Below are 21,306 nucleotides of genomic sequence, written 5' to 3' on the forward strand. Positions count from 1 at the left end.
TGACAAGATAAACAGTGGGTTGAACAACAGTGCTTGAGTACAGTTGTTGCAAGACTGGCATGTTACAAAGCACAGGACCTTGGTAATATGTGGCCATGTGGCAGGGACGTGTGCTACAGGGTACTCTTATGGGTGAAGGTGATCTGTTCCATGTTTCATTTTCTGATGTGTGTGTTGTCTCCTCTGCCCTTGGTGGAGGTGGTTGTGAAGGGGCAACACACACCACAGTGTTTGAAGACGTGGAGTCAGACATCCCGGTAGCTGCCAACTGTGGGGTTCTTAAGGGCAGTACTGCAGCAAGGAGGAGCTGCTGGTTCTAAGAATAGCAGCCACATCATGGTGGTAGGCAGCCAGTTCGGCCCTGAGGGGTTCAATATTGCATTTGTGCACACGTTGACAGGATTGTTGTTGTAGGTGTTGTGTCAACTCTATTACAGCTGTGCTGATTTCCTTCAACCTTTTTTCAAGTTCCTGCAAGATTTTTGTTCGCCCTTGCATAGCTGCTGCCTGTTCTTCAGTTGACATCATGCATGAACGCACCCACTCTAGGCTGGCTGCCATAGTTTGCATCCCCACCCGAACCTCCTTGGCCAGCTCCTGCTGTACTCCAATTACAGATCTCTCAAAGCTGGTTCCAGTGTCGCCAGAGTCCTCAGCTGTGTTGGAGCTGGCAGGTCGTAGACTCCAGCGATAGAAAGACAAAAGGGGATGTCCATTGTTAGAAATGGGGTCTTTGGTTGGCAGTCAGGTTGCCCCCTGTCCAAGCAAGAACCCTCACTCTAGTCAGGGTAAAGGAGAATTACATTCAGTTAAGCCCCACTCACCCTCTTGGTAGCTTGGGACGAGCAGGCAGACTTAACTCAGAGACAATGGTGGTCATTACAACCCTGGCGGTCAGTGTTAAAGTGGCGGTAAGACCGCCAACAGGCCGGCGGTAAAAAAAATTGAATTATGACCGTGGCGGAACCGGCAACATAGACAGCCACTTTAACACTCCGACCGCCACAGCGGTACAAACAAACACATCGGTGGTCACCGCCAACAGACAGGCGGAGGACAATGTACCGCCCACAGATTACAACCTACCAATCCACCACCTTTTCCAGGGGTGGATTCACAGCAAACAAAAACACAGCGGAAACAGGACTTCGAAGGGAAAACGCTCACCTTTGCACACCCCACGAGGAACCAGGACGCCATGGAACCAGAGCTCCACATTTTATCAGCTTTAATCTTCTTGCTCCTCTACCAGGATTACGAACGCCGGCGGCGAAGACCTCGGTGAGTACTGCACCTACGACACAGGGGAGGGAAAAAACTGTGACACACACACGCAACACGCAACACCCCCACCCTCACCCACTACAACACACACACAAATACATGTAGATACATTACAGTTACACCACCCAACCCCCCCGGAAGAATGCAAAGACAAAAGGAAATGAGGTGAACGATTGTAATATATTAAAATTCAGTATTAAAAAAATATACATACACTATTAACAAATATATACACCAATAATATAAGTCCAAGGTATTCCACCATTTCAGTCTGTGGACCACTGGGTCCAAAATGCATGGGCAAGGCCCACACAAGATACCCGAACAAGACGGAGAGAACACTGCAGGGGCATCATATAGAAATAAAACAGGCACCTCAGGGGGAAGGGAAAGGATGGGCACCTCAGCCGTTTGAGTGCACGATGCCAAATCCACGAGGGGGCCCCATGCCCACTGTTCAATCCTGGGGAGTGCAAAGCCACAGCTTCTCAAGTCTCTACAGTGGGTGGGTTGCCCACTGTTCAATCCTGGGAAGTGCAAAGCCACAGTCTCTCAAGTCTCTATAGTGGTTGGGTTGCCCACTGTTCAATCCTGGGGAGTGCAAAGCCACAGTCTCTCAAGTCTCTACAGTGGGTGGGTTGCCCACTGTTCAATCCTGGGGAGTGCAAAGCCACAGTCTCTCAAGTCTCTACAGTCGGTGGGTTGCCCACTGTTCAATCCTGGGGAGTGCAAAGCCACAGTCTTTCAAGTGGATGTCAATCTCCACTGGTTCTGGAGGGGGTCTTGTGCCCAGAGTGCTTCATCCTGCCAAGGACAGAGGTAGTGGATGTCTTTCTCCACTGGTTCTGGAGGGGGCCTTGTGCCCAGAGTGCTTCATCCTGCTGGTGGCGGCCTCAGTAGCGTCAGAGCTTTTGGCGCTCATGGGCCTGTGGTGCTTGTTGCGGCGGTGTCCTTGGCAGCTGTGCTTGTGGCTGCGGTGTCCTTGGCAGCGGTGCTTGTGGCGGCAATGTTTTTGGCAACGGTGCTTGTGGCGGCGGTGTCTTTGCCAGCGGTTCAGCTGCAGACGGTCCTGTCTGTGGCAGTGTCGCTGCTGGCGGTCCTGTCTTGGGCAGCGGTTCAGCTGCTGGCGGTCCTGTCTGTGGCAGTGTGGCTGCTGGCGGTCCTGTCTGGGGCAGCGGGGCTGCTGGCGGTCACCTCCTGGGCAGCGGGGCTGCTGCTGGCGGTCCTGTCTGGGGCAGTGGGGCTGCTGGCGGTCGCCTCCTGGGCAGTGGGGCTACTGCTGGCGGTCCTGTCTGGGGCAGCGGGGCTGCTGGCGGTCAGCTCCTGGGCAGCGGGGCTGCTGCTGGCGGTCGTCTCCTGGGCAGCGGGGCTGCTGCTGGCGGTCCTGTCTGGGGCACCGGGGCTGCTGCTGGTGGTCCTGTTTGTGGCAGCGGGGCTGCTGGCGGTCGGCTCCTGGGCAGAGAGACTGATGGCGGTCTTCTCCGCTGTGCTGATCTCCCCAGACTTGCTGGTTTTCTTGTGCCCCTTCCCCACCTTGGAAGGTGTCGCAGCTGACTCCACACTCCCACCTGTACCCCTGGGAGTGGCTTTGGTGGCTGTTGTCTACCCCATCTCCCGCCGGGCACTGGCCAACTTTTGATGCTTGACAGGTGGGGGACTGTCCGTGCTGTGGCTCCTTGCCACACTGGCTGCCCTGCTGCCTGGTGCACTCCATAATCCGGTTGCTATCGGCACCACTGGTCCCGCCGATGTTGTGGCTGAGGTGCTAGGTTGGGACCTGGAGAGTCGGGCCCTAGGAGACTGACGGGGTGGGGGAGGTGAGGAAAAGAGGTCAAGGGTGGCCAGGAAAAGTTTCTTAGGAACACTGGGATGGGTAGATGGAGGGGGTTTGGGAGTGTAGGAAGAGGTTGTGGTTGTAGGAGGTGTCCGTTTGCTGACTTTGGGTGAAGGTGCATGGGCTGGAGGCTGTCTTGAGGTGGATGGCTGTTGGGTCGGTGTGTGGCTGCATTTGTGTACCTTGGGAGGTGGCCTCACAGACACTCTGGGAGAGGACATAGGGGATGTGTGAATGGTAGTGGGGGTGGTGACTGCACGTGAGTGGGGTGTGGTGGTGGGTGTGCTGGTGATGAACGTAGTGGCTGAAGATGTAGTGCATGCAGGTGTGAGTGGAGACAAGACTGGGAGGGAGGAGGGAGACGAGGAGGAGGGGGACACAGTGGAGGCAGTGGATGTTGGTATGTCTGCATGTGTGTGATGCTTGTGTGAGTGCCTGTGGGATGTGTGGTGCTTATGTTTGCCTGAACTTCCTTTGTGTGTTGAGGTGTGTGCATGCTGGTCTGATGGTGTGCTTGGGATAGGCTGAGGTACAGTGGTGTGGGTCTGGGTGGAGGAAGTTGGAGGGGGGAGGCTAGAGACAGGGACAATGGCTGCCATCAGTGCTGAGGCCAGAGTCTGAAAAGCTCGCTGAAGGGCTGCCTGACCGAATGAATGCCCTCCAGGAATGCATAGGTTTGTTGCAACTGCCTCTCTACACCGTGGATGGCATTCAAAAAGGTAGACTTTGTCAATGGCCTCCTCACTGAGGGCAGCAGGGGTGACTGGGGCAGGGGCTGAGGTGCCTGGGGCGAAGGAGATGCCCACCCTCCTGGGTGAGCGGGCACGGGGCAAAGGCTGAGGGGCTGCTGGGAGGGCGGTGCTGGAGGGGGGGTGGCGGCTGTACCTGTAGATGCGGGGGCACAGATGGGCCCACCCCCGCAAGGGAGCTCCCATTAGAGGACGAGTCCATATCACTGATGTCAGCTCCTGTCCCTGCTGTGGAGCTCCCATCGCCCTCTGTCCCACTGGTGAAATCAGACTCTGTAGTGTCGCCCTCCAGGGCCATGTGGGATGTAGCTCCCTCCTGCTCCGGTGCCACTACTCCTCCGCCTGATCATGCTAATGCACACAAGTACAGGGAGACCACAAAAAGGGGGGGAGACAGAAGAAAGACATGTTGAGTGCATGCATTACCGCTACCGTTGGCGGACGCGACAGACACAGAAGCCCACTGCACTACCCCGCGCACTTGGGGTCCACTATTCAATCCCTGGGACATGGCCTACAAGACTATGGCCGATATCTGAACACATGGATGTCACAGGAGCCTGACTAGGTGTAGTTGGCACTGTACGCAGGTGGGGTGGGGGTGCCACAGGGCCTGCCTGAAAAAGGGGACTTAACTAGCAAACTCGCCTTGACCGAGGGAAACCCGCAGCCCACCTCCCCCACCCAAACACCTCCACTGCGTGCTGAATCAGCATACTCACCCCCTTGTTGCTGCTGTGATGCCCTCAAGCGCCCATCCAACTCCGGTTACGCCACCGCCAGGATCCTGAACATCAGGGGGGTCATGGTGTGATGGGCACCCCTCCCACGTTGGGAGGACATCCCCAGCTGGGCCTCCGCCATCTTCTTGCTCCAGCGGTGAATGTCCTCCCATCTTTTCCGGCAGTGGGTGCTCTGTCTGTGGTAGACCCCCAGGGTCCGGACGTCCTTGGCGATGGCACGCCAAATATCCTTCTTCTGGTGGGCGCAGACCTACAGGAATTGTACAGGGGAAAAAGAGAAGTTATTACCAACTGCATCGTCACAGTCATTGGCCCGCATCCCTACCCTTGCCATGTGGCACATGCACTCACCGTCGTTTCATGCTCGCCTCATTCTCCCCCCCTATCTTTCATCCACACAGGCATTGCCCATACAGCATGCTCCCAGTGTACTTACCTGTGTGTCTGGAGGACTGTAGAGTAGCGTGTACTGGGGGAGGACCCCATCCACGAGTTTCTCCAACTCCTCCGTGGTGAAGGCAGGGGCCCTTTCCCCAGACGCACGAGCCATTGTCTCCTCCAGACTGAGGTCACAGCAGCAATTGCAGTGTAGGTCCTCTCCTGTCTTTACTCGAAGATCAGGTATCAAGTGATTGAACAGATAGAAAATGGCGGTCACGTCCGCGGCGGTTCGTATCATCACCGCCGGCGCACTTCGTCATTGGCTCCTGGGACCCATAGAGTCCAATGTTAACCAATGCAGCAGTGCGCCGCGGTCTTCGACCGCCTACTGCAACGGTGTACAACGCCAGCGCAGTTACCTCACATCCCATTGTCCCACTTTACAGGTCAGGCACCTGCCATTTCAGGGGCCCACATGGCTTTATTTTTAACTGCGTCACACATACCTAGGCCTTGGCTCAACACTCATACAGGCAAATTTCGGTTTATGAATAGTTTTCTGAGTAAGCTGTGTTTACGTACCTCTGAGTTGGTTGACTCTGTGCTCGCTGTTGTCCTCCATAGGCACCATCCGCTGGGACATGTGAGGAGATGGCGACATCCTCCGGTGTACAGACCACTGGTGGACCTGTCGACAATGGAGGAAAGACATATAATCATCACCTAAAGGCTTGATCGTGCCACAATCCTGGAACTGTGTGCCCAGTTGAAGCCAGACCTGATTTCAGCTACCCGTCATCCCACAGGAATCCCCCCTCAAGTGCAGGTGCTGTCAGTACTCCATTTCCTTGCAAGTGGGTCTTTTCAAACTACAATGGCCATAGCATCAGGGATGCCCCAGCCTATGTTTTCCAACGTGTTGTCCAGAGTGTTTTCTGCCCTGCTGAAACACATGCGGAGCTCCATCGTTTTCCATCAGGTGGAGGATTTGCCAACAGTGAAAGGTGACTTCTATGCCCTGGGACATATCCCCAACATCATGGGTGCCATTGATGGGACACATGTGGCCTTGGTCCCCCCCGTGGGAGTGAACAGGCGTACAGAAACCGGAAGAGTTACCGTTCGATTAATGTGCAGAAGGTGTGTTTGGCAGACCAGTACACCTCCCATGTGAATGCCAAATGCCCTGGCTCAACGCATGAAGCTTACATCCTGCGGGACAGTTGGTGGTGTGGACATGTCTGGACCCTTCTGTGCGGTGATGTTGGGTAGGGGTCCTGCAGGGGTGTAAAAGCATGATTATTGCATCTGTGTGTGCCATGGTGTGCAATGGGTGGGTGACCGTGTACCCCAGTGCTTGCATTCCTGTGTGGGACCTTGTGTGATGATGGTTTAGGGGGGTGTATGGGTATGTGCAGTGGCCATGCTGTGGTGATGGGTGTCCATGCTTTGTTGTTGGCTGCAGGGCTTGGTGTTGGGATGTGTGGTTTGTGATATTGGGACATTTGTGAGGAGTTGGAGTGATGGGGGTGAGGGCTAGGGTGGGGGTATGTGATGGCATGCAGGTAGGGTGGGGGATATAGTAGTAAAGATTTGACTTACCAGAGTCCATTCCTCCAGCTACTCCTGCGAGACCCTCAGGATGCAGAATAGCCAAGACTTGCTCCTCCCATGTTGTTAGTTGTGGGGGAGGAGGTGGGGGTCCGCCGCCAGTCCTCTGAACCGCAAGGTGGTATCTTGAGACCACAGAACGCACTTTCCCCCGTAGGTCATTCCACCTCTTCCTGATGTCATCCCTATTTCTTGGATGCTGTCCCACTGTGTTGACCCTGTCCACTATTCTTCACCATAGCTCCATCTTCCTAGCTATGGAGGTGTGCTGCACCTGTGCTCTGAATAGCTGTGGCTCTACCCGGATGATTTCCTCCACCATGACCCTGAGCTCCTCCTCAGAGAACCTGGGTTGTCTTTGCCATGCCATGGGGTGGTGTGGGTGATGTATGGGGTGGTGTGTGTTGTGATGTGTGGGGTGATATTTAGTGGTGTGTTGTGTGAGGTGCGTGGACGTTATGTGGGTGATGGTGTTGTGTGCCTGTGGATCCTTGTTTGTAGATTGTGGTGTCTCTCTCTGGCCTTCTTTCGGAATTTTGGTCGTAGGGGGTTGTGGGTGATGTGGGTGTGTGTTTTATATTGTATTGGGTGTGTGGGAGTGGTGTGTGTATGTGTGTCAGGTGTGTGTATTTCGATTTGTCCAATATGGTAGTGTTTTGTAAATGTGGTGTATTTTGAGCGCAGCGGTGTGTACCGCCAATGGAATACCGCGGTTGAAAGACCGCCGCGTGGATTTGTGGGTCGTGATACTGTGGGCGTATTCCTGTTGGCGTGATGGTGTCGGTTTTGTTTTCGCCAGTTTGTCACTGACCTTTGGTGTGCCAGACTTGTGTGGGTGTCTAATTTTTGGCGGATTCCGAGCTGTGGGTCATAATGACCGTGGCGGAATTCCGCTGCCGCGGTGGTGTGTTGGTGGTCTTCTGCACGGCGGTAAGCGGCTTTTACCGCCAATGTTGTAATGACCCCCAATGTGTAAAGTATTTGTACCAACACACACAGTAAAACCGTGAACCACTACAAAATGACACAACACAGGTTTAGAAAAAATAGTAAATACTTAATCTAAATAAACAAGACAATATACGATAACAATGCACTATTAATAATATGGTCTTAGCACTTAAAAACACAAAAATAGTGCCTAGAGGCACAAATGCTGCAAGTTGGTATTAAGGGGTGTCATGATGGAGTCGTTTCCAACAATGCGATGCCACTGGCGCTGTTTACAGAGTCTTACAGACCCACAGGTACAGTACCTTTGTAAACAAGTAGAAAACAGGCTGGTGTACAAAGTTGGGGAGCGAGGCATCGCTGGATCTGATGCAACGTTGGTTTTGGTGCTATGAGGCAGAGGAGCAGAGGCTTTGTGCAGTGGCATTGGGTCCTTACTGCAGAGCGGTGGAGGTGATGTGGTGTCGGTTGTGAGGTGTCTGTCCCTTGGTTCTGCCAGCTACAGGTAAAGTCCAGGGAAGTCACGATGCTGCTGGTGACCTCACAGGGTTGCAATGATGTCACAAGGCCACAGGCGCTGCAATGGTGCCGGGTGTCATGGGTGTCGGACTTATGACACTTTGATCTCTGTGAATTAGTGCTGGGTCAGCGGCGGCACAAAGCCTGCACAGTCGTTGGGGTTGTCGTGCTTCTATGAGGTCCACGGCTTTGGGACAGGCGGCGTCACAGTTTCTGTGCCTCAGAATCCTTAGCGAAGTCGCATGGCGTCATTGGACAGGTTTTCTCCAGAAATTCACTTCCAGGGGCCCAGGAAATGGAATGGCACACTATGGCAAGCTAGAGTCCACAGAATGCAGACTCAAAACTGGATGGTGAAGCCTTTGCTGTCCCTAAGGCTTCAAAACAGGAGGCAAGCTCTACTTGAAGCCCTTAGAGTTACTTCTCAAGCAAGCATGCACAACAAAGTCCAGTCTCTGTCCCCTTGTACAGGCAGAAGCAGCAACTGCAGTATAGCCCAACAAAGCACAGTCACAAACAGGGGCAGCACTTCTCTTCAGCTCTTCTCCTGGCAGAGGATCCGCTTGATTCCTTGAAGTAATCTAAAGTCTGGTGTTTTGGGTCCAATACTTATACACCTTTCTGCCTTTGAAGTTGCCCCACTTCAAAGCAAAGTCTCTGTTGTTTACTAGGTCCTGCCTTGCCCAGGCCAGGCCCCAGACACACACCATGGGGTTGGAGTCTGCATTGTGTGAGGGCAGGCACAGCCCATGCAGGTGTGACTGACCACTCCTCCCTTCCCTCCTAGCCTAGATGGCTCCTCAGGATATGCAGGCTACACCCACCTCTATTTGTGTTACTGTCTAGAGGAGATGCACAAACAACTCAACTGTCAAACTGACCCAGACAGGGAATCCACAAACAGGCACAGAATGGTTTAAGCAAGAAAATGCCTACTTTCTAAAAGTGGCATTTTCGAACTAATAATCTAAAAACCAACTTCACTAAAAGATGTATTTTTAAATTGTGAGTTCAGAGACCCCAAACTCCATTTTTCTATCTGCTCTCAAAGGGAATCTAAACTTTAATAATATTTCAAGGCAGCGCCGATGTTAACCCATTAGAGAGATATGCCTTGCAACATTGAAAACTGAATTTGGCAGTGTTTCACTGTTAGGACATGTGAAACATATCAGTACATATTCCAACTTTAACATTCACTGCACCCTGCCCACAGGGCTACCTAGGGCCTACCTATAAGGTGCCTTGCATGTATAAAAAGGGAAGGTTTAGGCCTGGCAAGTGGGTACATGTGACAAGTACAATTGGCAGTTTAAAACTGCACACATAGACACTGCAGTGGTAGGTCTGAGCCATGTTTACAGGGCTACTCATGTGGGTGGCCCAATCAGCGCTGCAGGCCCACTAGTGGATTTACAGGCCATAGACACCTATAGTGCACTTTACTAGGGGCATACTAGTAAATCAAATATGCTGATCATGGATAAACCAATTACACATATAATTTTGCATAGGGAGCACATGCATTCTAGCACTGGTCAGCAGTGGTAATGTGCCCACAGTAACAAAAACAGAGTCCAGCACACAGAAGTGGGAAGTAGAGACAAAACGTTAGGGAAGACCTTGCCAAGAATGCCAAGTCTAACATCCATTGAAATGGATAAAAATCAGGACTCACAAGAATAAAGGTGGAACAGAATGGCCCAGGGCAGAGTAATAATATGAATATATTGATAAGCAAATCAGCTGATTTGGTAATATTCCCAGCCATCTTATATTGTATGGCTAAGCTGCATAGGCCTCAAATAACAGCATGAAATATTATAGAAAGCTTTTTCTCTTTGAGAGGGAGATATGTAAAGAACTAGCCCTCATATCTTGCTATTCCTCAAGTGTGCAAGAGTGCAAAGGCGGGTGAGGCATTGTGGAAGTAAAACATGAACCTGAAGAAAATGGCACACGTGAGACACAAGGGGTGGAAAGGAATGGGAAGGAGCACTAAGCAAGGATGTATCAAGACCTGAAGAAGGTCTGTAATCTCACCCCGCCACTCTCCACCATGCCCACAGACAGCGCCAACTGCCAAAAACTACTGGGGTGAAGTGGTCCCAATCTCCCTCCACTGGAAAGCTTCGAGGGATCTCGGGGGCAGCCACAAGGCAGCCATTTTGTGTCGCTTCTACATGCGCTTTAAGCTGATGTAACCTAACCTAGCCTAATTACTAGATGTCCTATTCGAGCCAGAAAAGACAGTGGGAAGTCTTTAACAAGACTACAGCCAGACAGAACTGTACTAGATGTCCCGCTCATATCAGAAGCAACTGCTCAACAAGTCTGTCACAAAGCTGCAATAACTCATATTGTTGCTAAATGCCCACCTTGAGTAAGATGCAACTTAAAATGTCATTCACAACGTTGAGAGGGTGTGGGATCAACATAAATATATGCATATCCACCACTGCTACTCTAAAACTTGTGCTTGAGTTCAATATGATAAGTTAATATGCCATACTAAACAATGAAAGGTGGCTTTGCGTGGCTTAGTAAATGCCAAAAAAGATTTTGCATCAGGGTTGTGCCATAAATGTGACACAGCCCTGACACAAACTTTGGTTAGTATGCCACTAGTTCTCCTCTCAGTTCAAATGCAAAAGCTTTCATATTGTTTCTTAAAGGTGCAGTTCTGCATGTCATTACTAGGTGTTCCTCAGAACTCAAATCCAAAAGTATTGAAGTCCTTACATTTAGCTGCAGTTCCACTATCTGTAACAAATTGGGTTACTGGTTAAGGGGGATGAAACCCTACTCAAGCAGCAATTAAAATACTTGTCAGGGTGAAGTCATAGGCAAACCCCAAAATAAACTGTGCTCAACCCTCTGGTAGCTTAATACATAGTAACCAGGCTTAATTGTGAATGTGTAGAGTATTTATGCAGCACTTCAAACAATAATAAAGTGAAAACACAACACAAGAAAAGTCCCACAGAAAAATAGAGTACATTTTATTAAGCCAAAAAAGACCACAACGACAGATATTCAATCAGAAGAACTGGAGTTATGTAAATTTTACAGATTTAAGTATAATTAGTGTCAAAAAGCACAAAACACTAAGGGGGTCATTACAACCCTGGCGGACGGTGTAAAAGGTGGGGGTAATACCGCAAACAGGCCGGCGAAAAAAAAAAGGGAATTACGACCCTGGCAGTAACCGCCAACAAAGACAGCCACTTTAACACATCGCCCGCCACGGCGGTACAGACAAACAGCGTGGCGGTCACCGCCAACAGACAGGCGGGAGACAAAGTACCGCCCACACTATAACAACACACCAATCCGCCACCTTTTCCGGGGCGGATTCACCGTGGATAAAAACACGGCGGAAACAGCCTTTGCTATGGGAAAACGCTCACCTCAACACACTCCACGAGGAACGACGACTCCATGGAGCCGGAACTCCAAATACTACCTGCCCTTGTCTTTCTGCTCCTGTACGAACAACAGCGACGTAGGCGCAGAACATACCGGTGAGTACTGCATCTACGACACGGGGGAGGGGGGAGGCAAAAGTTAGGGGGACACCCACCAAACACCCCCACCCCCACCCTCGCATATTACAACATACACACCAATGCAGTCACAAAAAGAACAGTAACAACCCACAATCCCCCCGGAAGAATGCAAAGACAAAGCGAGATCCGTTCATATATTGTAATGTGCCAATATACATGTCATATAAAAATATACTGAATCATATCTCGAAATCTGTCATATTTATATATACATTACAAGAAGTAGTGCAGATATGTACACAACAATGTCCGTGCACCAACAGTCCAAAAATGCATGGGCGAGGCCCACAATAGATACCTGACCAAAATCCGAGAGAACACTGCCGGGGCATCAGATAGAAGCACTACAGGCACCTCAGGGGGAAGGGAAGGGGGGGCACCTCAGCCACATGACTGCAAAGCCAGATCCACGACGGGGCTCCATGCCCATTGATGTATCCTGGGGAGTGCAAAGCCACAGTCTCTCAAGTCTCTACAGTGGGTGGGTTGCCCACTGTGCCATCCTGGGGAGTGCAAAGCCACAGTCTCTCAAGTCTCTACAGTGGGTGGGTTGCCCTCTGTGCCATCCTGGGGAGTGCAATGCCACAGTCTCTCAAGTCTCTACAGTGGGTGGGTTGCCCACTTAACAATCCTGGGGAGTGCAAAGCCACAGTCTCTCAAGTCTCTACAGTGGGTGGGTTGACCACTGTTCAATCCTGGGGAGTGCAAAGTCACAGTCTCTAAAGTCTGTACAGTGGGTGGGTTGCCCACTGGACCATCCTGGGGAGTGCAAAGCCACATTGACGCAAGTAGATGCAGTTCTCAACTGGTACTGGGTGGGACTGGTGGCCAGACTGGATGAGTCTCCCCGTGAAAGTTCCTGTCCTGTCACTGTCCCAGCTGCACATGGGAGAAGGATGCCTGATGTGGCAGCATATTCATACCCCCACTGTGTTTGCCCTGATCAGCGGTCTTCACCATGGCGGTCTTGGCCTTGTTCAGCGGTGCATTGCCATGGCTGGCTATGGACTGTTCAGCGGTCTTCACCATGGCGGTCTTGGCCTTGTTCAGGGGTGCTTTGCCATGGCTGGCTATGGACTGTTCAGCGGTCTTCACCATGGCGGTCTTGGCCTTGTTCAGCGGTGCTTTGCCATGGCTGGCTATGGACTGTTCAGCGGTAGCATGAGATGGCGGTTCAGATACTGACATTGGTGTGTGGCATGATGAACTCCACACTGGACATTGGGGAGTGGCATGACGAACTCCACACTGGACATTGGGGTGTGGCATGACGAACTCCACACTGGACATTGGGGTGTGGCATGATGTTCCATCATCGCCCAGCAGGGCTGTGGGATCCTGGTCCCTCCTGGGCACTGACTCTGGCGGTGGTCTCCTGACCAGTAACGATACTCGGGCCCTCCTGGGCACTGACTCTGGCCTCTGACCAGTAACGATACTCGGGCCCTCCTGGGCACTGACTCTGGTGGTGGTCTCCTGACCAGTAGCGATACTCGGGCCCTCCTGGGCAATGACTCTGGCGGTGGTCTCCCGACCAGTAACGATACTCGGGCCCTCCTGGGCACTGACTCTGGCGGTGGTCTCCCGACCAGTAAGGATACTCGGGCCCTCCTGGGCACTGACTCTGGCGGTGGTCTCCTGACCAGTAACGATACTCGGGCCCTCCTGGGCACTGACTCTGGCGGTGGTCTCCTGACCAGTAACGACGGTGCTGGCGGTTGTGTCTGGACCGCCGGAAATGATGGCGCACTTCTCCGCCGTGACACTCACAACAGGCTGGGCAGACTTCCTCGGAACCTTCCCCACCTTCTTTGGAGTTACAGCTGACTCACCAATCGCCTTGGATCCCATTTCACTTGTTGTCCCACCAGGAGTCTTGACACGGTCCCGTCGTCCACTCTCCAATTTCGGTGCCTTTACAGGGGGTGGGCTGACAGTGCCTTGGCTCCGGGTCCTACTGCCTGCCCTGGTGGATGGTGCACTCCAAAAACCTGGAACACGCACCACTGGTACTGGAGGCTTTTTGGCTGAGGCGCTACGATGGGACTGATGAACTGGAGGGGTGGTGGGGGCAAACAAGTCAATTTGACAGAGGGACAGTTTGTGACGGACACTGGGATGGGTAGTTGGAGGGGGTCTTGGAGTGGAGGTAGAGTAGGTGGTTGTAGGAGGTGTCACTTTAGGTGTTTTGGGTGCAGGTGCAGGTACTGGAGGCTGTTGTGAGGTGGATGGATGTTGTGTGAGTGATTGCCGGCGTTTGTGTACTTTGGGAGGAGGCGTCACAGACACACTGGGAGAGGACACAGGGGACGTGTAAATGGCAGTGGAGGTGGTGAGTGCAGGTGAGCGGCTTGTGGTGCTGGGTGTCCTGGTGCGAGTCCTAGTGCCTGTAGATGTGGTGCATGCAGGTGTGTGTGTAGACGAGACTGGGAGGGAGGAGGGAGAAGAGGAGGAGGGGGACACAGTGGAGACAGTGGATGTTGCTGTGTCTGTATGGGTGTGATGCTTGTGTGAGTGCCTGTGGTGTGTGTGGTGCCTATGTTTGCTTGAGCTACTTTTGGGTGTTGACTTGTGTGCCTGCTGGTCTGTAGGTGTGCTTGGGATGGGCTGGGGTACAGGGGATTGGGTCTGGGTGGAGGAGGTTTAGAGGGGGGAGGCTGGACACAGGGACAATGGCTGCCATCAGTGCTGAAGCCAGAGATTGCAGGGTTCGCTGAAGGACAGCCTGACCAGAATGAATGCCTCCCAGGAATGCATTACCGTGTTTCAACTCTCGTTCTACACCCTGGATGGCATTCACAATGGTAGACTGCCCAACAGTGAGTGACCTGAGGCGGTCAATGGCCTCCTCACTGAGGGCAGCAGGGGTGACTGGGGCACGGGACACACGCTGAGGGGCTGCTGGGAGGGTGGGATAGTAGGGGAGGTGGCGGCTGTACCTGTAGAAGTGGGGCGCACAGATGGTACCGCCACCACAGGGGAGCTCCCATCGGCGGACGAGTCCGTGTCGCTGGATGGTGATCTGGTGGCCGACGTGAAGCTCCCCTCGCCTTCCGTCCCACTGGTGAATTCAGAGTCTGTGGTGTGGCCCTCCATGGCCATGTGGGATGCAGCTCCCTCGTGCTCCGGTGCCACTGTACCTCCGCCTGTTGATGCTGATGTACAAAAGGACAGGGAGAGCAGGAAAAGGGGGGAGACAGAAGAAAGAGAGTTTTAGTGCATGGCATACCGCTACCGTTGGCGTACAAGACAGACGCAGCAGCCCCCTGCATTACGCCGTGCTCCTGACCTCTGCACATGCTATTTCTGGGAAAAATGGCCTACATGGCAATGGTAGTAATCTGCCCACATGGATGGCAAAGGGGCAACTATACATCAACTTCCCTCTGTTTTGAGCTGGGGTAGAGATGCCACATGGCCTACATAACGGAGGGGCCTTGCCTACCTAACTCGCCCTGGCCTAGGGACACCCACAACCCACCACCCCCACCCAGATACCTCCACTGCACGCAAAGTCCATATGATGAGGTAGTACTCACCCCCTTGTGTCTGCTGTGATGTCCTGAAGCGCCCATCCAACTCCGGGTAGGCCACCGCGGGGATCCGGAACATCAGGGGGGTCATGGTGCGACGGGCACCCCTCCCACGTTGGGAGGCCATCCCCAGCTGAGCCTCCGCCTTCTTCTTGCTGCAGCGGCGAATGTCCTTCCATCTCTTACGGCAGTGGGTGCCCCGTCTCTGGTGGGCCCCCAGGGTCCGGGCTTCCTTGGCGATGGCACGCCAAATGTCCCTCTTCTGGTGGGCGCTGACCTACATGACATGCACAAGGAAAGAGGACAGTCATTACCTACTGCACTGTCGTTGTGATTGGCCCCCTCCCAACTCTATCCCTGTGGCCCATTCATCCCCATGCATAACTGTTCTATGTACTCTGCCCCCTTCCCTCATCCACCCAGCCCTCTCCACTCAAGCCTAGCCTATCCAACGTGCTCCCTGTGTACTAACCTGTTGGTCTGGAGGACCGTAGAGTAGTGTGTACTGAGGGAGGACCCCATCCACAAGTTTCTCCAACTCCTGTGCAGTGAAGGCCGGGGCCCTTTCCCCAGACGCAGCAGCCATCGTCGCTTCCAGACCGAGGTCACAGCAGCACTAGCAGTGTAGGTCCTCTCCTGTTGAAGGTAAGGTATCTAGTGATTGAAGAGATAGCAAATGGTGGTGACGCCCGCGGCGGTGACGTCCGCGGCGGTGCACATCATCACCGGCGGCGCACCTGTTCATTGGCTCCTGTGACCCATAGGGTCCAATGTTAACCAATGCAGCATTGCGCCGCACTCTGCGACCGCCTACCGCGACGGTGTCCAACGCCAGCGCAGTTACCCCACAATCCCATTCTCCCAGTTTAGAGGTCAGGCAGACGCCATTTCAGGGGCCCACATGGCTTCAATTACTACTGCGTCACACATACCGAAGCCTACACTCAAAACCTTTCCCGGATGGGTTAATTGTCTGTTGTAGTCTTGTGTGTGACTGTGGGTACATACCTGGAGGAATGTTGACAGTTTCTTCGCTGTTGTCCTTCTTAGGCACCGTCAGTTGGGACATATTGTAAGATGGTGGAATCCGCCGGTGTACCGACCGCTGGTGGACCTGTTGACAATGGAAGAGCGACATGTCATCGTGACCTACCGGTTTGACCGTGCCACAATCCAGGAACTATGTACCCAGTTGGAGCTAGACCAGATGTCAAGAAGAAGAAGTGAGGGTCCACTGCCAGTTATCTGGATGGCGAGCTGGTGCCTTGCTGCCATGGAACATACCTTCCCCCGTAGGTCATTCCATCTCTTACTGATGTTGTCCATTGTTCTTGGATGCTGCCCATGGCGTTCACCCTGTCCACGATTCTCTGCCATAGCTCCATCTTCCTTGCAATGGAAATTCGCTGTACCTGTGCTCCAAACAGCTGTGGCTCTACCCTGACTATTTCCTCCACCATGACCTGCAACTCCTCATCTATGAAACAGGGGTGCCTTTGTGAAGACATGGGTGTTATGTGGTGTGTGTTGTGTAGTGGGTTTTGTATAATGTGGTGGGGTATTGGGTGCGGGATAGATGGTTGGGTGTTAGTGATGTGTGTAGCTGTTGCTGTGATTTGCATGACTGTCTCTTGGCAATGTTTCATGTTCGTAAAGGGTTGTGGGTAATGTGGGTGGGTGTTTTATAGTGCTGTGGGTGGGTGTGTGTGGTGTGTGTATCAGTGTCAGGTGTGCAGCTTTAGTTTTTGCCAATGTTGTGTTGTTTTGTATTTGGGTGGCCATTCTGACCGCACCAGTGTATACCGCCAATGGTTTACTGCCACTGAATGTCCGCCGTGGTGGTTCATTGGTCATAATGTGGAGGGCGTTATTTTGTTGGCGTGACAGTATGGGTGTTCGTACCAACACTTTACCACTAACCTGTGGTCTGGCGGATATGTGTTTGTGGCAGTATTCTGTCGGTTTAGTGTGTGTGTGTCATAATATTGCGAACGGATGTTCAGCTCCGTGACAGTATGTTGGCGGGCATCATCGCGGCAGTAAGCGGGATTTACCGCCAATGACGTAATGAGGGTCTTAATGCATTGAAGAAAGTGTTGGAGTTAAGGGGGCTCATATTTACTAATTTCACTCCAAACATGCCTATACTACAGAAAATGTTGCATTTTGAGAGAGGGCACGTGGAGTGAAAGGTGTTACATTTAAGATTATACAAAAAAGTACCTTAAAAAAACAAAACTGTTCCAATTGTTGAATTGTGGAACCTACAAAACAATTATACCCACTGAAAACCAGTATCTCCGTAAGAACGCCTTATTTCATAAATATTAATTAATTCATAAAAAATACACCACAAAACAATATATATACAAATATAAACAAACCAAAAAAGCAATTTGTATTTTTTATAAATTAAAAAAAATATATATTTTAAACTATTTTTAGAGAGTGTCGGAACATGGGCCTATGCTTAAAAAACATGGGGCAAGAGAGAACATTGGGAACAGAGATGTGAGAGAAAGCAGCACATAGGGAACCAAGTAAAAAACAGCTGGGGCAGAACAAACACAAAAAGAGATTGAATAAGGAGCAAACAACTGAGATAGATACCAAAATTTCCAACTGTGTGAAAGAGGGTGATTCAAAGACCATTTTTTATGTCACACTGAAGACAACAGGAGTTCTATAAAAGACAACAAACACTGGCCATAAGGCAAGACAGTAGAACAATTATATATATTTTTTTGGTATTATTTTTGTTTTTTTTAAATACTGACATGTAAGTGGTTTTATAACTTCTGTAACAGAAGGGGCATTATTTGCAATTTGTGATTTTGTTACCATGTTTCTTGAGGTGGTTCTTCCCTAATGGTTTGCCTTCAATCTTCCTGTTTTGCTGAATTTGATTTTGCTGGCTTTTGGACTCTGTAAACGTAACCACTGCTGACCAATGCTAAATTGCTTGTGCTTTCTCCTTAAAACATTGTAAACGTGGATTACACAAAGCTGGCACGCTTAATGTACCTGCAGGTCCCTAGTAAAGTGGTACTGCCAACACCCAGGGCCTATAATTTCATTATTACTAAGGGCCATGCAGCACTGATTGTGACACCCACTTAAGTAGCCCTTTAAACATGCCTCTGACATGCCATTGCAACCTGTGTGTGCAGTTTTAACTGCCATTTTTACCTGGCAAAATAAATCTTTTGCCAGGCCTAATCCTTCTTCTTTAATACATATGGCACCCCTAGGGTAGGTCCTGAATGGCCTAGAGGTCAGGATGCAGTGTGTTGAAAGTAGGCCAGATTGAAACTGGAAGAGAGGAGAGCAGAGAGAGAGAGAGACAGAGGAGAGGAGAGCTGAGGCTGGAAGGGCCTTGGCTGAAAAGAAACTACTTCTGGCTCATGAATTGAGTCTTAAGGAGCTGGACCGCAAGTCTAGACAGTCTGAGTCCAGCAGTGATGGTGGCAACATACATACAGGATCTGCTGGAGACAAAAAGGTTGGTATAACCAAAGATGTGGTACCAAGTTATGTGGTGGGAGATGACATTGACAAATGATTGCTGCCGATGAAGTTCCACCAAGGGCTCATGGGGTTTCTGAAGAGCATTGGGGGGACCTGCTTGTGGAAACATGTACCAGCAATTGGGAGGGGCACACTTCTCACACTTGAAGAGAATGACCAGAACACATACTCGCTCATGAAAGCCAATTTAATTGCCAAACTTGGACTGACCCCTGAAAAGTATCATCAGAAATTCAGGGACAGTACCAAACTCTCCACACAAACTTGGGTAGACTTTTTTGATGTTTCTAGTAAGGCACTGAATGGATGGGTGTGGAGCAGTAAAGTAGATGATTATAAGGTGTTATATAATTTGATCCTGAGAGAGCATATGCTCAGTATTTGCTTTACAGATTTGCGCCAGCACGTGATTGACAGTAAGCTGACGGATCTTAGGAAGCTTGCTGAGGAGGCAGACCTCTGGGCTAGCACCAGAGCATCCAAGAAGGTATCTTGGGGGGCACCCACAAAGGTGGTCAGTGTTCCCACCAGAAGAAAGAGGGGGGAGAAAAACTTAAAAATAAGGAGTTCTCAAAAGGCCCCCAAAATAATTCCCAGAGCGATAGTCGTCCCCAGTCCCAACCTGATTCTGCAAAGAAACCAGTGTTCTTTGACATATCAAAGGAAGGTTTGTACCCCAATGTATAGCGTGCAAAAGGTATGGTCACTTCATGTGCAACTCCAAGTGTCCCAAGAGGGCACAGACCCCCAGTGGAGGGAAGGCACATGGGTTGGCTAGTGTAGCGCACAGAGAAGAGGTAGTCCCAGTTAGCTTTGGGGAACAGATGGAGGTGACTCTACTGTCCCTGGGAGATGAGGAAATTGTGCCAAAAGTGCACATGCCTGCTAATTCTTCCGAGTATGGGCATTAATGGGCAAAAGGTGGAGGCTATGCGTGACATAGCATGACTACTATCAGGGGTCAGCTGGTGTCAGCAGAGCAGGTCATCCCTAATACATTCCACCAGGTCAAAGTCGCTGACATTCACGAGAGCCACCTACAGGTAGCTCTGGTTCCCTTCGAGTGGGGGGCGGTTTGCTGGTACTCTTAAAGTAGCTGTGAGTCCTGCCATGCCAGTAAATTGTCTGTTAGGCAACGACCTTGAGCATACTACCTGGAAGGAGGTAGATCTAAGGTCTCACCTGGAGATGCTAGGTTTGCCTGAGTGGGTCTGCATGACTACAATGTCCATGGATGCCCAGGAAGGGAGTCAAGGGTGTCTGCAGCCTGGAACAATGGCCCAGACAGATGCCAAGGAGAGGGGCAAGGGGCGCAGGAAACCGGTCCCAGAAGTTCCCACACTGGTTGACGGGGTCCCTGAGGAGGTGTCCCCTGAGCCAACTGGGAAGGACATTGCCCCCCTGGGTAACCTACCTGAGCTTGCTGGCTGGAAAGTTTACGGTAGGCCAACCAGGGAGGAATTCTGCCAAGCACAGAAGGAATGCCCCACTCTTGAGAGTCTGAAGCAACAGGCCTAAGCCCCAGCAGCATGTGAAACCTCTGGTGATCACCATATCTATTGGGAGAAGGATCTCCTCTACATTGAGCCTAAGGTGTCAGAGGCTGGGGTAGCACGTGTGCTCGTGGTCCCCCATGGCTACCTGGCTTTCCTACTGTGTATGGCTCATGTCAACCCCCTGGCGGGAAATTTTGGGCAAGACAAGATCTTCGCCAGGCTTATCACCCACTTTTATTGGCTCCGAATGCGGGTGGCCTCAGATGCATTCTGTAGGTCTGGCCCAATCTGCCAGGCCAGTGGGAAGACAGAAAAAAGGCTCCAGGCCCCCCTGATCCCGCTCCCCATCGTTAGCACTCCCTTTGAAATGGTGGGCATTGACATCATTGGTCCCTTGCACCTCAAGACTGCCTTGGGCAAGAGGTTTATCCTGGTTTTAGTGGACCTTGCCACCCGCTACCCAGAGGCAATCCCTCTGAGGACAGTAACTGTGCACCAGTGGTTACCAGAGCTCTGATGGCGATATTAACCTGTGTGGGACCTACCAGTTCACCACCCCTTACCATCCCCAATCCAATGGTCTTGTTGAGAGATTCAATAAGACCTTGAAAGGCATGAACACAGGCCTCCCTTGAGGCCAAGAGGCGTGAGATGTCCTCTTGCCATGCCTTCTCTTTGCTTATAGAGAGGTGCCTCAGAAAGGGGTAGAGTTCAGCTCCTTTGAACTTCTTAATGAGTACCCTGTCAGGGGACCCCTAAGCATATTGAAAGAGCTCCCAGGAAACCCTCCCAGGATGTGGTCATTTATTTTCTGGCTCTCCTCAACCAGATGCAGCACTTCTGGAAAAGGGCTAGGAGCAACCTCAAGGCCTGTCAAGATGTAATGAAACAATGGTATGACCAGAAGGCCACCCTGGTAAAGATTCAACCTGGCAACAAAGTTTGGGTGATGGAGCCAGTAGAGCTTAGGGCCCTTCAGGACCACTGGACTGGCCCATTTGAAATCAAGGAGCGGAAGGGGGAGGCCATTTACTCAGTGGACCTCAAGACCCCTAGAAACCCGCTAAGGGTGCTCCATCAGAACCGACTGAAGCCTCATTTTGAGAGG

The sequence above is a fragment of the Pleurodeles waltl genome, chromosome 3_2 (genome assembly GCF_031143425.1).
Source record: "Pleurodeles waltl isolate 20211129_DDA chromosome 3_2, aPleWal1.hap1.20221129, whole genome shotgun sequence".
In the NCBI taxonomy this organism is placed as follows: domain Eukaryota; kingdom Metazoa; phylum Chordata; class Amphibia; order Caudata; family Salamandridae; genus Pleurodeles; species Pleurodeles waltl.